Source organism: Rhinoderma darwinii, chromosome 12, assembly GCF_050947455.1.
Source record: "Rhinoderma darwinii isolate aRhiDar2 chromosome 12, aRhiDar2.hap1, whole genome shotgun sequence".
NCBI classification, from domain to species: domain Eukaryota; kingdom Metazoa; phylum Chordata; class Amphibia; order Anura; family Rhinodermatidae; genus Rhinoderma; species Rhinoderma darwinii.
Window position 1 is genome coordinate 83,079,119 of NC_134698.1, and position 4,907 is coordinate 83,084,025.

Consider the following 4,907-nt stretch of genomic DNA (forward strand, 5'->3'; position numbering starts at 1 on the left):
TCCCCATGTGTGTCCGCAATAAGAGCAGGAAACAGGTAGCAGCAGCCACAGATCAACTATGCAATGAATCCTTTATTCACCCGCTGTCACGTCTCGCTCCCACAACGGAGTGGGGTGAATACAGGATATGTGCTGCCCTCTGGGAATACACATATCTATAAAGTGCTCCATTCCACCAGAGTGAATATACAATTTACCATAGAAATCTGTAAGTGAAATAATGTGCGGCTGATTCCTCTAGTGTGGCTCCTGTCACTGATCTGCCAGTGTTTTCCCTGCAGCGTCCTGGGTGATGAGGTGGTGGGGATCTGGTCCAGACACAACGAGAAGTCCGATGTGACGTGCGCCTGCGTCTCTCACTCAGGGATCAGCCTGGTTTCGGGCGATGACTTTGGAATGGTTAAACTGTTCGACTTCCCCTGTCCTGAGAAATTTGTAAGTCATTTTGTCTTTCCAACGTCCTATGATGTGTGGCTGGAGATGTGATCCCGGCTCCTCTGTTCTATCACTTCTCTAATGCATGTAGATGATTGTTTCCACCAGTGGAACGCGTGATCATTGTAACAGATTCTTCTGTATCCAATAATCCAGGCAAAGCATAAGCGGTTCCTGGGGCATTCAGCCCATGTGACCAACATCCGATTCACCAGCGCAGATCGCTACGTGGTCAGTGCAGGAGGGGATGACTGCAGGTGAGAGGACACGGGCGACCATGCAAATTTCAGGGCTGTAAAGGTGTATTCACACTTCACTGTCAAATCACGTTTTTTTTTTATGCAATTTTCACAAAATGATAGAGCCAGAAATCGACCCCAACCGGTGAAATAATGTCACATATCAGGAGCACTGAAAAGGGAATGTTCACCAGTTTACAGATAGAAAGTGACTCAATTTGTAGATCATATCTAAATATGACGTTACATCCTGTATTATACTCCAGAGCTGCACTCACTATTCTGCTGGTGGAGTCACTGTGTACATACATTACATTACTTATCCTGTACTGATCCTGAGTTACATCCTGTATTATACTCCAGAGCTGCACCCACTATTCTACTGGTGGAGTCACTGTGTACATACATTACTTATCCTGTACTGATCCTGAGTTACATCCTGTATTATACTCCAGAGCTGCACTCACTATTCTGCTGGTGCAGTCACTGTGTACATACATTACATTACTAATCCTGTACTGATCCTGAGTTATATCCTGTATTATACTCCAGAGCTGCACTCACTATTCTGCTGGTGGAGTCACTGTGTACATACATTACTTATCCTGTACTGATCCTGAGTTACATCCTGTATTATACTCCAGAGCTGCACTCACTATTCTGCTGGTGGAGTCACTGTGTACATACATTACATTACTTATCCTGCATTATAGAATAGTGAGTGCAGTTCTGGAGTATAATACAGCATGTAACTCAGGATCAGTAATGTCACTTATTTACAAAGTTTATATGTTCATTATGTATGTAAAATGGTGATCTAATTTATCTGCCCCTCTTTATACTTATAATGTGGTGACGTTATGTAGGAGATAGGGCACTTAAAGAGACTGATCGGCGCTGTAATGTAGATAACCGCAGTGGTTTTTATTTAGAAAAACTATCATTTTCAACAAGTTATGAGCGATTTTAGATTTATGCTAATTAGTTCCTTAAGAGACAATTGGGCGTGTTTTTACTTTTGACCAAGTGGGCGTCGAACAGAGGAGTGTATGGCAATCACTACAATCAGCGTCATACACTTCTCTCCATTCATTTACACAGCACATAGTGATCTTACTAGATCACTATGTGCAGTCACATACACACACATTAACGTTACTGAAGTGTCTTGACCGTGAATAGACATTACTACCAGCCAGGACACGATGTCTATTCACAATCCCGACACTTCGGTAACGTGTTTGTGGGACTTACAGCACAGCAAGCGTAATCTCGCGTGTTCTCGCGAGATTACGCTTGCTGTCATTAAGTCCCACAAACATGTTACCGAAGTGTCGGGATTGTGAATAGACATCGTGTCCTGGCTGGTAGTAATGTCTATTCACGGTCAAGACACTTCAGTAACGTTAATGTGTGTGTATGTGACTGCACATAGTGATCTAGTAAGATCACTATGTGCTGTGTAAATGAATGGAGAGAAGTGTATGACGCTGATTGGTCAGTGCCATACACTCCTCTGTTCGACGCCCACTTGGTCAAAAGTAAAAACACGCCCAATTGTCTCTTAAGGAACTAATTAGCATAAATCTAAAATCGCTCATAACTTGATGAAAATGATCGTTTTTCTAAATAAAAACCACTGCGGTTATCTACATTACAGCGCCGATCACATTATATAGGAGACGGGACACTTTATAATCTGGTGACCACCTCTTTAAAGACTTGCGACCTGCTGCACACCCTGAAAATAAGGTTTCTCTTTTGCAGCTTGTTTGTATGGAAATGTGTCCACATGCCGCACTGATGACCGGACAACTGCACGACTCTCCACCTCCGACAGCGGGCAGAGCCTGGGAACGGGAGTTCCTGCAGAATCGCTGACAAGTTGCATTCACATCCAGAGACAGGTGTGTCCTGCTGAGAAGGCGGAAGTCCAGCGGATTTGCTTTACAGGGAAGCATGCACTACCCATTACAGGGATGATCTATTCAGAGCAGGAGTCTGTGTTACTATCTCACTTGCTGGAAGGATGTGGTGGACACTTTATGAAACATAGACCAGCATGGAGATTCCCGTGAGAGGTTTCCAGGGGATGGCGCAGAACAGCCAGGATGCAGTGCCAGGGCCTCGCTGTAGTAGCTGTGCCCGCCCGGACGCGAGTGCCTTCCCTTCTCTGTCTGACTCTTCCCGTCTTTGCCTTGTTCAGTCCGTTCCGCGCTGATGTTGCCATAATCTACGTGCTGCTTGTTTCTTCTTAACATCTGTGTTATGACGACGTGATCTGGTCCGTTCAGCTGTTCTTAAACCTCTTCGGTGCTAGAAGGGGCCTAACTCATATTGGGGTCACTGAGGCCGGTGGGAACATTTATTCTTAAAAACAAATATAATTTCTTATAAGTTCTTTTCATGTTTTCTTGCTTTATTTGGCATCAATATAGACGGGAGCCGCGGTCACATCGGAGGAGAGCGCCATACTCCAATCCAGCATTTTAGATCAAAAGGAGGAGGGGAAACACTGGCAGATCACATTCGAGCACAGATGTAGAAGCCCCTGATCACTTAGAGAGCACCCAGATCTCCTTGGATCTCCAGCAGGGGAGACAGATGCCGCTGTACTCATCCTTCTCAGTGAAATATATATTTCCAGCAGTTTTTTTCTGTTAATATTGATTAAATTTTGGGTTTTCCGTAACTGTTCCCAGCGTCTCAGAAAATTATAGAAGCCCAAATTCAAAAATGATTTTTAATAAAATGTTGTGCTACTGAGAAGTCTGTCCAGTATCTGCCCTCAATACTTGGCCGGGGCTCCAACTCAGCATCAATGTGGCGTGGCACGGAGGCGATCAGCCTGTGGCACTGCTGATTGGGGTTTAGGTCGCTTGCTGCCAATAGAGAATCTATAGGGTATTGTCAAGAGGAAGATGAGACCCAACAACGCAGACGAGCTGAAGACCGATATCCAACAACCTGGGCTTCCATAACACCTCAGCAGTGCCACAGGCTGATCGCCTCCATGCCACACCGCATTGATACCACCTCAGCAGTGCCACAGGCTGATCGCCCTCCATGCCACGCCGCATTGATGTAGAGTTGGAGCCCCGGCCAAGTATTGAGGGCAGATACTGGACAGACTTCTCAGTAGCACAACATTTTATTAAAAATCATTTTTGAATTTGGCCTTCTATAATTTTCTGAGGGGCTATGGGAACAGTTACTGAAAACTCAAAATTTTATCAATATTCACAGAAAAAAACCTGCTGGAAATAGATCCTTCTGTGTGTAATGAATCTATGGAATATGAGAGACACTTTATGAAATATTATATAGAATTTATTTCACTGAGGACGAGTAGATACTAGAACACTTCTTATTACGGCTTGGGTAAGGCGCTTCTTTACGCGGATTATCCACATGACGTCCCTCCCGCGATTACACTGCAGCAGTGACTGCACAATGAAAAGCTGCAACTTTAATGTAGCGGCACAGGGTTCACTACAAGAAAGCCCTGACACAGTGTAACAAGCCCTGCACCTGTGTCAGTTGAACATGCTCAGGATGGGTTTTCTGCCTCTGTGCCCATTCACCAAAAGCAAGCAGAGATCTTGGAAATTGTAAGGAAATGGAACAAAGTTGCAGAATTTCTTATACGATGATGAAGCTTTGACTTTTTTGGCTGCTGCTTATCCAGGGGCACAAATCTAGAGACCTTAGTTTTTTTTACAGGTTTGGATGTTGGATTACTTCGACGGCTTTTTTTTTTTATTCTCAATAAAATATACTTTTTCTAGGTCTTTATTTTTTTTTTAAACTTTACTACTTCCTTAGTAATTGCCGCTGGCGGATTGTCAGCGTCCATTACTAAGGCGGGGGTCAGTAATGGAAAGACATAGAATAATATTTTTTTGAAAAAACCCATACAAACCTTTTACGGATGATAAAAAAAACAATCATTGAAGTCCTCAAATCTAACGACCAAACCTGTAAACCCCCCCCCCCCCCCCGTTGCTTCAGGGCCCGGTCATTGCGACCCCTATAGCTGCACCACTGAACGTTTGTCGCTCAGGGATCCGGGGCGGGCGGCGCTCCTGTGCTTACCTCACACCACTGGCTATCTATAGAGGCGACCGGTCTGAGGAAGGCGCCGACCGGCTACAATCTCGTGACGTTCTGCCGATTTAATGAAGTAAAAAGATACAATTTATAAACGTCCAAGGAAAACAAATAAACACAAAG

The 4,907-nt window shown here is 44.4% G+C and overlaps 1 long non-coding RNA gene across 1 annotated transcript; it reads left to right on the top strand.

Annotated features, from left to right (window-relative positions):
- The first annotated feature begins 284 nt into the window (after positions 1–284).
- Positions 285–3,075, top strand: LOC142664571 (uncharacterized). Its single transcript, XR_012851319.1, has 3 exons — positions 285–435; positions 592–692; positions 2,442–3,075. It is a non-coding gene; the product is annotated as an uncharacterized LOC142664571 (long non-coding RNA).
- Positions 3,076–4,907: the final 1,832 nt, after the last annotated feature.